Genomic DNA, 12471 nt, shown 5'->3' with positions numbered 1-12471 from the left:
CTAATTCAATAAAGTGAAATGAAGAGTTGAAGACTGGTTCTGTTGGGCCGCTTTCTAAAGTGACAATAGAAATTTAAGTGAAGAAGAACGAAGCTGAAAATAAACATCAGGTTTCAAAAAACATCTTTCTCCACAGTTAAAGCACTAATCAGTCACATATTAATGTTATTAACAGCTCACCTCTTTACAGCAGGAGGCTGTTGTCCTTTGAAATCAATGGAACGAGGATTTGACCGGTCACTCCTGAAGGACATACAGCTGAGCTCAGGTCTAGGTCCAGGTCCAGGTCCAGGTCCAGGTCCAGGTCCAGTGGTTTTAGAGGGAGGGCCTCCCTCCTCTCTGTCCTCACACTGATTCATGCTGCTCAGCTCACACACACTTTCATCTGGAGAGGAAACACAAATCATTCATCTGCACATCAACTGAAATCAGCCTTTCCATCATGTCTCCTGTCAGAACATCAGCTGCTCCTCCACTGATTGGCTGCTTCATATCAGCGTCACATGAACGCTGCACTTCTACTGTCAGTCCACTAGATGGTGTCATGGAGCCATCAGACTGGAAGTGAGTCGTCTGCTCTGAACACCAGTTTAACCAGCGAGACACGACTGGACTCACTGTTCTAGAAACACCAGTAACAGTGGAGGAAAGTACATTTACTCGAGTACTACACGTAACTACAATCCTGAGGTACTTCAGTCACGTGTTTCCACTTCATGCAGCTGCTGCTGAGGGCTCAGTCTGTGTGATGACGTCATAGTAAATGGTGGGCCACACTCATGTGTTTGGACTCATCTGAATCTCCAGGACAACACGTATCTGATCATTATGAACAAGAACCTGAACACCAACATATTATAAGTCACATCAGCTGCAGTCAGCAGCAGCAGGGAGAGGAGGGACAGGAAGTCCCCAGACTCCCTTGAAAAATCGCTCCATTTTGTGAGTTGTTGAGTTAAGAGGACCTTTATAAACTGTGTGAAACGCTGTCGATGACAAATTCTGAATGATTCGGGCCTTCTTGTAAGTTCGGCCCATGTTACAGCCTCGTTTTAGGGGGTGCTGCAGCCCCCTCAGCACCTCCAGCTCCCGCATCCAGGCGAACAGCTGCTCTCCAGCCGCGTTTAGTGCGTCAGACAGCGGGAGAGCGGCGGCTCGTCTCGGCCTCCTCCACAGGCTGATTCAGGCAGGAAAAGCTGCCTTCAGTCATCAGTAAGTGGAGCTACACAGTGACAACCACTCTGTGCTCAGATACTGACCAACTAACTCCACTTCTGCTCTGATTTCACCGCGTCATTAAAGTGTGAAACATTAGAAATGACCGTTAAATTACCTTCAAACGGAGAGAAGAAGCTGCTGCGTCACGACGAGGATCAGTGAAAGTGAAAGTTAACTCTAAACCGGAAACAGCTGGGGGGGGGGGGGGGTCATTTTTATTAAAAACATTTTTTATTACAATAAACAAACAAACAAATCAAATATATATATACATATATACATAGAGGAGTTTTAGCAAATCATATAATTGTTTGTAATAATTTATAATATTTCAAGGTTCTTACAGCTTTTCTGTCTTTCATGTTTTTTAGTAGCTGCATGTAAAATCTGGTTTCTATTTTAGATTCATAAACATGTGTTTTTTTGGTGACCATTTACATTTATGGACGTAATATTTTCCTTGTAAAATAAAAAGATTCAACAAAAACAATTCCTTTCCCTTAAGTTTTTTTCATCATCAGTGAGAATTATGTCTTGTTTTTAAGTTTAAGCTCGATGCCTGTCAAAGGTTCAAACATGTTTCCCAGTTCCATCCAAAACAAATAAGTGTAACGACATTCAAAACAAAGATGACGCATATTTTCCTCCTGTTCACAAAAAGTGCAGTTGACATTAACACAGATGTGGAGATGATTGACAGGATAAATTGAATGTATGATCTTAAAAGAAACGTCCTTTATCTTGTCTGTGACACAGTATCTGCAACATGTCAGGTCACTTGAGGGGAGTCGCTGCGAGCTTTAACGTGCACGATCCTGCAGCTGTATTTGTGCACTGTTTGCCACGCTGCCTAAACTTATGCCTCCAAGACGCTGGGAAAAAATGCAAAGTGATGCCAGATGCATTGGATATTGTGCACGATGTGACACCTGATTAAGCAAATCCCCCAAACGAAACCATTTCAGTCACTGCAACACGAAATTTCTTTTTTTTAAGGTAATACTGTCTGTCCCTGACTCCACTGACTCAGGAGCGGATCTGTGTCATGTAGATTTATCGCTCAGATTGAATGAAGTTAAAAAGAAAAGCTAATATCTTTGCATGTAATAACGCAGCTGCTCAGGGACTGAAGCCGTTATTGTTCTCACTTTGACAATCTCACATGTGGCAGCACATTATTATACAGTTATTATTACATCAGCCCAGAGTTAAAGGGCTGTGACTGTTGGGAGCTGCGGCTGATTCTGTTCTGATATTATGGATTATTATTGTTCAGATGATTTAGCTACGCTGGCTAACAGATGCTAATGTCAGCAGTCTCTCGTTGCCATAGCAACAGTGAACATTCACGTGGCCTGATGAGCTGCAAACAGAGATGCAAAACACGAGTAAACCTGTAGGAAATAATAAGTTTGATTATGATTATTTCCTTGTTGAAGATTTTCATATTGATGATTTTAATTTTCCAACATCTGCATATCTTTTAAGTTCAAGTTAAATTTGTTCACCAGGTGTCACCACGTCACAAAAAGGCTACTTGGCTTCATATACTTGTCAGTACACAGATGCTGAGTACACGTCCTGTTTGCTGTTTCTTGCAGCTCATGAATCTGGTGGAGTGGAGCTGGCTGGCTGCGGACGAGGAAGTAGGGCAATGCATGTGCACATACACGTGTATGAGGATGCATTTCTGTTCAGACCTGTAATTCTTAGTCTTTTTCACACAGCTGTAGATTTATATATATTTCACTTCTCTATTTATGGTTTCATAATGACTGAGTCACCGTTAATACAAATGAGTTCCAGCTCTAATGCTGCTACTGTCTGTAATATGTTTCTATTTAGATTATTTGTCAGGATATTTTGTTATTATTGTCCCTGTTTGTCCTTTTCTCCCTGTCTCTGTCTCTTTGTCTCTCGCTCTTTCTCCCCCCTCCACCCAACTGGTAGAGTTGGCGCCCACCCCGAGTCTGGTTTTGGGTTCTTCCTGTTAGTCTCGTCCCGCCCCTTGTCATGACATCACTTCTGTTGTGATTTGACACTATAATGAACAAAGATTGATTGGTTGATTGCTGTAGCTGTCAGTTTTAGTCCTTGAGTTCATAGCTACGTGCTTTATTTGTTAACTGCTATCAAGGAATATGACTCTGCTTTGTAGTATGTGTGAGAGAAGACGCCCAGAGATTTGTGGACTTCTACGTGGTGTCGCTGATAATGTAGCGGGCAGAATATTGCCAGGGCTGAATTTTTGTCCCAGTCCACCCCTGGAAGTGGACAGTTTCACAGGGAGTTTGTCCACATTGTAATTACGGTTCAAAGTAAAGCTCAGACCACCGCTTTATAAAACTCTGCAGTTAAACCGTCAGTGCCGGGAGATTTATTGTTTCTGAGCAGAGCGATCGAATCAGTCACCTCTGCCATTGTAAGAGGGCGTCACACTAATCTTTATCTGCCAGATCGACCTTCCTCACGTTATTTACTCAGTTTAGAAACCGAGTGGTAACTTCCTCATTATATGTTGAGCTGTAGAAATTGATTTCTCGTCTTCAGTAACGACCCCATTAATATTTAAATTATGGATGGAATTGGTTTTGGATCGGTATTTTTGGAGACGAGAAAGTCGGCAGAACTTTGCTCCCCCTCCTCCAGCCGTCTCTTCCTGGACCTTCAAGGCTCCTCTGCTTGTTGTCGATACAACTCGTCTCATTTGTTCTGGAGGTCTAATCGAAGCAGCTCATCCTCCTCTGAAACTTCATCGGGGGTCTCTGATGAAAAGAAGGAATTTTACTTTCTCGTCTTCTGCTCTTTTAGCTTCGGCAATAAATGTTCCTGTTTACTGTCTTAAGAATTTTCCCAACTCAAACTTCAGTAGTTCCCAGTCAGTGTTGTAGGATTTTTCCCTTTCAGCCTTGTTGTAAAAACGAGTAATTAAATGAATAATTTCAGTCTGAACCTTTTCGTGCTTTACCAGGGAATTGTTTCATTTCCAGTAGCAAGATCTCCGGATTGTATTAGATGCATTAAATTGGATGCTTATATGAATCGCTCTATGGTCAGTGAGGGCGCGGCAACGATGTGTACTGTACTTTTTTCTTTATCAATGTTATTGGACAGCAGACAGAAATCAATGCGAGACTGGCTGGATCCTGATCTGTTGCTCCAAGTGAAGGATCTTTCATCAGGGGATTTTTCTCTCCGTACATCCACAATGTTACATTTTCCCATAAGTGTTGTAAGGTTTGTGCTGAGGGGGGAGGGAGGCACCTGTCAACAGCATTATCCAGAGCAATATTACAGTCTCCACCAATTAACAGGAGAGAGTTTGGGGATTTGCTGAGCCCAAATATAATTCTTTCCTCTATTGAATCAAGTAACTTAAGTGGTCGTGACTTTCTCCCGTCATCTTGTCCTCGTCGTGTCGTCACGTTTCTGTCACAGACTCAACTTCCTGTTTGTGTTCTGACATGTTCTGTTCTGCTTCTTGTTTGGACCTCAGACGAGGCTTCCTCGTGTTCGTCTCCACTCTTCACTCTTTATTCTGTCTTATCGTCGTCCTGACTTTTCTGATTTTGCTTGATTGTCAGAGCACTTTGTAAACTGTGTTTAAAGCTGCTGTATAAATAAAGTGTGTTACAGTAAAACTCATATATTTGTGTGAAGCCTCAGCTTGAAGTATTTCTCAGTACTTTCTGAGTTTTCTCTGCTCTTTGTTCAGCATTATTCTGAATTCTTATTATTAATTATTCAACCTGAACCAGAACAACACACCGGTCCGGGCTCAGTCCGAGCTCATGCCACCACACTGATTGTGCTCAGGTTCAACTCCTCAAGGTAATTAGCTGTGTTGCCAGATCTGAAGACCTAAACAAGCAACAGGTCTGTGGAAACAAGCTGAAAAGAAACCTGGAGTTTAGTTTTTTTGTCTTTTAGGCCCGAAACTGGCGATTTTAGTGAATATATGAGAGGCTGTGATTGGTCAGTTTACACTGTATATACAGTGTATGTATGAAATTAGGGCAACATGGCCTCAAAATAACATCATAATATTCTGAGGTTATATCCTGATATACAGTATTTTAAAATCGCCCAAAGTGAAGATGATATTTTTGACCCAGTAACTTGATATCAATGTTGAGACGGTATTGTGAGTAGTGTTGGTACTTTGACTACAAATTAACACAATCAGATGAATGAGATGAAATAATTATCATTTTTCAGATTCAGATTCAGATTTTTGTGTCTGATTGCTGATGAAATTAATTCATTTAAAGATTCAGTCCTTTGGCTCTGATGCAGCGTCTCTCTCCGTCTGTATTTGGCTAAACCAAATGCTGTACTGAAATTCTTACAATTTCTACAGAGCACTTTCAACTTGAATCGATAGCAGCAATAGCGAATGTCTCAAAGTGGCAGTTAACAACCTCAAAGATTTTGGTTAATCCATTTGGTTATAAATTTGATTGATAAATCAATTCTCACCATAATACAACTGTTTGTAAGTACACATCAATGTCTACTCCTGTAATAGACTAGTGGAGTTAAATGTAAAGACTTTTGGCTGCAGAGTTCAAGATGTGAAACTCAAATTTCAGCACTGTCCAAATTATGCTGAAATTAATATTGCACAGTTATGAATGACTGCCAACAGTACACTGCCTCACACGGGGCACCATATGTAGTGTGTCGAGCAACATTATCAGGGAGTTTGGGGTTAAATGTGTCCATCAATAATAATTAATGATTATCAGGGATAATTATTAATTATGATGAACAATAAGATTCAATTTTCATTAGATCACCAGTGTGAAGACAGAGTCCATTTTGAAATCAACAATGAACGACTTCGTCTGTGGGTCCCAACACTGCTCTGAATCTTTTAATCTGCTCTTAATTTCTGTGATGTGATGTTTCCTTTTGCTTGTATTGATTCATACTGACTGTGTTTGCTTTGACTGTTCAGTGTTTATTCTGTAATGTTCTTGATTTTGCTTGATTGTCAGAGCACTTTGTAAACTGTGTTTAAAGCTGCTGTATAAATAAAGTGTGTTACAGTAAAACTCATATATTTGTGTGAAGCCTCAGTTTGAAGTATTTCTCAGTACTTCTCTGCTCTTTATTCAGCATTATTCTGCTGGAGTTGGAGGACGTTGCCGCCCTCTGCTGGTGAAAACAAAGCACAGCTGTTGTGTATCCAGTGAGCTCATATCACACTGTTCAGTCTGTATATATCTCAGTCTGTCACATTTCACTGCACATGTTTCACTGTTTGTCGTCCTGGAGTCAAATGAGGGAAATGTTCAGTGGTGTTCTGAGGCGGCACAATCACTGACATCTTTTAAATCAGCAGGAAGTCTTTTATTAATGCTGCCACCACGCTGTTTCATTTCAACATGTCTCGTCTGTTTGATTATCCTCCATATTGCTCTTTATTTATTGTATTATTTATACATGTCTGCTGTTATTGGCCTCAACTCTGACATGTTTTAATCCCGTTTCAACCTCGTAAAGCCCTTTTTGTATGAATAAAGTTTATTATTATTATTATGACACATACAGAACTCAGCACCAGTGCTTCAACTAATAATGCAACGAACCGTCTCAAACAAATGGACGTCAGTGATGATTCATATTTACAGATTCAAATCCAACAAACATCCTCAAAATACAGACGGACTTCAACAGCCACAAAACACTGAGAGAAACACAATGATTGTCATTAAAATGTGTTTTCTTCTCATTTAATAATCACACAGAAATGAACAGATGTTGACAGTTTATGACGTCACTACGGACATAATTACATGTGTGAACCAACATGATCAAACTTTTTGTTTCATCATTAGAAACACATGAAACAAGTCAGAGTGTTTAAGGTGGAGAGTCGAGTACATTTGATCATATTTTACTGTCCATTTACAACTTTGTTCACAATGACTCTGTAGCACTACTAGACATCTCTGCAGCAGTCTATCGTAAGACAGTCACCAAAGTGGTTGTTATTCACGGGAGAAATGGACAGACAACCATGCTTCTTTCTGGTCTGGAAGAACTCACTCACTGACCGTTTATTGCGCATGCTCACAACAACGTAATCTCGCAGGTACACCTGTTCTCGTATGACGTCACTGCGTGACTTATTTAACATGGCTTTGTCACTCATATTATTAAATATGCTTAACACTCCCACTCAAATACATGTTTATAACTCTCTAGCAATAAACAAATGCAAATATATATATATATACATACAGTATATAACCCCAACATAAAACATTTTGCATACTGGCAGTGTTCTGAAAACTTCAAAAACATTCACATTTTCCAGTTCACATTACTCTCCAAACAAATACTCCTTGAACCTCTCAAGTTTAGCCTTTGTCACTGGCTTTGTAAATACATCAGCTACCATGTCTGTAGTAGGGCAATACTCTATTGATATTTTCCCTTCCTTGTGTGCAGACCGTACAAAGTGATACTTTATATCTACGTGTTTGCTTCTCTGCCTGCATACTGGGTTCTTAGATAAAGCTATCGCTCCCTGATTATCCTCATATATCTTGACTGGTATATGCTGGTTACTACCATCTATCCCTTTAAGTAGTTGTACAAGGTACATACTTTCTTGAGTAGTGGCTGCTAGTGCCATATACTCAGCTTCGCAGGTAGATAGTGCCACAGTTGGCTGTTTCCTACTCTTCCAAGATATAACTGGACCATTCTTAGTTAAGCTGAAACTATATCCAGTTGTGCTTCTCCTATCATTTTTATCAGCTGCCCAATCAGCATCGCTGTATCCCTCAAGCTGTAGGTTTTCCTCACATTTTTGGTAGTGTAGTTCTTGATCTATAGTACCCTTTAAGTACCTCAGTAGGTGTTTTGCTGCAGTCCAATGCTGTTGCCTGGGTTCTGCTAGGTGTTGTGATAGTTTACTGACAACCCAGCTCAGGTCAGGTCTAGTACATGTCATAATGTATATCAAACTACCTACTATCTCTCTGTATCCTGTTGAGTCAATAATTTCACCCTCATTGTCAAAGTTTAACTTTTGTTCACACGGAGTGAATCTTGGTTTGCATTCAGACATTCCAAACTTTGCTAACATTTTCTCTATGTGTCTCTTTTGAGTCATTTTGATCTCTCCCTCACTCTGTTCAAAGTTGATACCAAGGAAGTGTTTAAGTGGACCCATATCTTTCATCTTAAACCTTCTTTTCAACATTTCTTTAACATCACTGAGTAGGGTGTTGTTACTCGCTGCTATGATTAAGTCGTCTACCCACACTAACAGAATCACTTTCTCATTTTCAGATTTCTTGCTGTAGACACAATGATCAGCATCATTTTGTACAAAACCATTTTCTGTAAGGTGCTCATGCAGTAACATGTTCCAGTTACGCCCGGACTGTTTTAAACCGTACAGTGATTTGTTGAGTTTACACACTAAGTGTTCTCCTGTTTTTGACTTGATCTCAAAACCTTCAGGTTGCTCCATATATACCTCACAGTCCATCGGAGCATGGAGGTAAGCAGTCTTTACGTCCATTTGGTGTAGGGTAAGATCCTCTTGTACAGCCACCTGCATTAATGTTCGGACAGAGGTCATGTTGGCTGTTGGTGAAAAAGTCTCTTTATAGTCAATTCCTTCCACTTGACCATATCCTTTCGCAACATATCTGGCTTTACAAGTCTCAGATCCATCTGGGCTCTCTTTCACTGCGTAAACCCAGCGACCTCCCACTGCTTGTTTGCCTCTTGGTAGTGGGGTCAAAGTGAAAGTGTCATTCTCTGTCAAAGAGTTCATCTCTTCTTTCATTGCCTCAGTCCACATTTTTGACTTTTTAGAGTCCATTGCCTCTTTAAATGTTTTAGGTACACCATAAGTCACTCTGTAGAAATAATCTATATTTTCACTTTTGTCATCATTACACTCAGCTTTACACTGGTATTCTCTTAAGTAATCTGGAGCCTTTCTTTGTCTTGTAGGATATCTTTGTTCCTGTTCTCTCAGAATACTATCTGTCTGGGTTGGACCTGCCTCAGTAGTTTCTTCAACACTGGACTCTTCACTCTCTTTAGGCTGTCCCTGACCCTGGTTGATTATTCCCTGTGGTGCATCTCTGTAACTCTCAATGTCGTCTCCTATGTCACAAACTGTCTGAGTCTGGCTATCTGTGCTACCTTTGGTTAAGAACTTCACCAGCCTATGTTTCAGGACTTTTCCTGTCTCAGGATAATACACGTTATATGCTGGACTGTATTTATCATAGCCTACAAAGATTCCCTTTTCACATCTGGAGTCCAACTTCTTCTTATCCTGCTTATATATGTAGCATTCAGAGCCAAATATCCTCATGTTAGATAGGTTAGGTGTTTTTCCTGTGAAAACACGGTAAGGTGTCTGCTCTAGCCGCTTACTGTAACACCTGTTGCGAGTTTGAGCTGCTGTCTGTACAGCGTATGTCCATAATTGCTTTGGGAGGTTACTCTCCAATAGCATGCATCGTGACATTTCAAATAAGGTTCTCCAACCCCTTTCGGCAGTCCCATTTTGATGGGGTGAGTAGGGTGCACTTGTCTCGTGCCTTATCCCATTACTCCTAAGCAAGGACTGAAACTCCTGCCCGGTAAATTCTGTGCCGTTATCACTCCTTATGCACTTTATCTTTCCGTATGGGGCTACATCTGCTATAAATTTTTCTGTAGCTTTTGTTGTGTCACTTTTTGCTTTGATAAAGTATGGAAAAATCATCCCACTGTAATCATCTGTAAATGCTATTGCATACTTGTATCCATCTTTATCTGTTGGCTCTATAGGGCCGCATAGGTCTGTGTGGACTAACTCTAGTACTGTTGTAGCTTTAGCATCTGCTTGTCTGTTTCTGCTCTGTGTAAACTTGCCCTGTGTGCATATTTCACAGTTCTGATTGGGCTTGTCACGTTTACCTCTTATTGACATCCCTTCAACCACTTTTTCTAATTTTGCAACATCATCAAAATTGCAATGACCTAATATTTTATGCCATGTTTGGATATCGTGACAACCATACACTTCATCGACATATTCATCTTCTACTGTGCTAAGATAATACATCCTACCATACACATCCATTTTGAACTTGGTGCCATCCTTGTGGACCAGCCAGTCATCACCGTCCTTGAAGCGGATCTCGGCTCCATTGGCTGTTGCAGCTTTGACTGAAAAGATGTTTTGTGGAAACGATGGGATGTAGAGTGCCTGCTTGAGCCTCGTTTTCACCTGTCGTCCCTCGCTGTCCAGCAAGTAGACTTCGGCGTCTCCTCTCATCTTTGCCATCCCGCTCACCTTAGTCCCATCTGCAAGCTCAATCTTGTGGTCCTCAGGTCTGAAGCTTTTATCAACTGTCTTGAACTTTGTGGCGTCGTTGATCATGTGTGCTGTGGCGCCGCTATCGACCATGAAACCCTTCTTGTATGCTCTTTGTGTATGACAGTCACTTAGCTTGAAACAGAAAAATGTAGGCTCTGTCTCCGTCTCTCCATCAGCTTTCTTCACATGGTCACGGCCGCGTCCGCGCCCCCTTCTCCGCTGTGGCGTGTCCCATTTTCGTTCCTCTCTCCTCGCCTGGTAATCGTCAGGGCATGTCCTGGCCATGTGTCCCTTTTTACCACACGTGTAACACTCGACATCAGCCAGGTCCATTTTTCTTTCTCGCCCTCTTCCACGTGTCCGCGTTGTCCCGCTTTTCATCACGTTGTCTCCCTCTGCATTCACGTCACTCCTCCCGTATTTCTCAGTACTTTCATAACTTCGCAGTTTCGTTTTAAACTCGCCGAAAGTTATTTCATCATTTGTCTGGGTGATATGCACGACGAATGGCTTGTAGGAGTCAGGTAGCCCCTTTACCACCATGGCTATCTGAAGTCCATCACTAATATGCTCGTCTGCTCTTCTCAATGACGTGAATATAGTCTCTGCTCGAATAATATAGTCCGTGACTGTTTCATTGCTCGCTTTGTGGAGCGAGGAAAGTTCACAATACAAACTCACCACTCGTGGTTTGTCTTTTCCTGCATAATGCTCGCGGAGAATCTCCAGTGCTTTTCTCCCGTCACGTTTTGCGTCTCTCATTATCAATGACAAGCTTTTATTGTCCAGGCATTGCACCAGCTCCGCAAATGCCTCTCCGTTCTTTGTCTCATCTTCCGCGAGAGCTTCTTCGTCTTCCTCGTCTATCACCGGCTCCTCCAGGATAACTTGTCTGAGGCCGCGCAACTCCATGTGCGCGAGGAACCTTGTTTCCCAGAGCTCGTAACTTTTCTCATCACCGTCGAATAAAAGTCTGAACCACCTTTGGCCTGTATGACTGGGCCCATAACCTGTAGCACTACTAGACATCTCTGCAGCAGTCTATCGTAAGACAGTCACCAAAGTGGTTGTTATTCACGGGAGAAATGGACAGACAACCATGCTTCTTTCTGGTCTGGAAGAACTCACTCACTGACCGTTTATTGCGCATGCTCACAACAACGTAATCTCGCAGGTACACCTGTTCTCGTATGACGTCACTGCGTGACTTATTTAACATGGCTTTGTCACTCATATTATTAAATATGCTTAACAGACTCTTTACAATTAAAGCTACAGACGAGTCAATGTTTCCTGTTTCTGACATTTCACTAATATTTCTGGATTTTATTGGAACAAGAGCCAGAATTCAATTCTAGCTAACAGCGCCTCTGCTCTACACCTAGCTAACAGTGCCTCTGCTCTACACCTAGCTAACAGCGCCTCTGCTCTACACCTAGCTAACAGTGCCTCTGCTCTACACCTAGCTAAAAATGTCTCTACTTATACATAGCTTACAGTGTGTAGCTAGCTAACATTCAGTGTGTAGCTAGCTAACATTAACTGCAGTCTGTAGCTAGCTAAGGAGACACACATGAGCAGAGAGTTTCCTCCTCTCCTCCAACAGGTTGGTTTGTCAGCCTCCATAGTTTCGGTGCTGGGGTTGTGTTATTTTAGTTCACTGTGTTAGTTTGGGCCGGAGGTCACCGCTGGTTCAGTTGTTCCTTTTCTTTGTTTTAGGATCAGTCTTCATCGAGGTGGTTCAGGGGGAGACGCGGGGAACGACGGCCCACTGCCTGGTTGGTCCAGCGTCGTCCCATCTTTTGTTCCTTTCAGCCCCTTTTTGTTTGTTCCTGGGTTTCTTTTGGGAATAATTTGAATGATGTAATAAAAGCTGTGAGTTAACTATGAACCTTGTGTCTGGTGTC

Source organism: Pagrus major, chromosome 24 (genome assembly GCF_040436345.1).
Source record: "Pagrus major chromosome 24, Pma_NU_1.0".
Lineage (NCBI taxonomy): Eukaryota > Metazoa > Chordata > Actinopteri > Spariformes > Sparidae > Pagrus > Pagrus major.
This window is presented reverse-complemented; position numbering follows the sequence as displayed.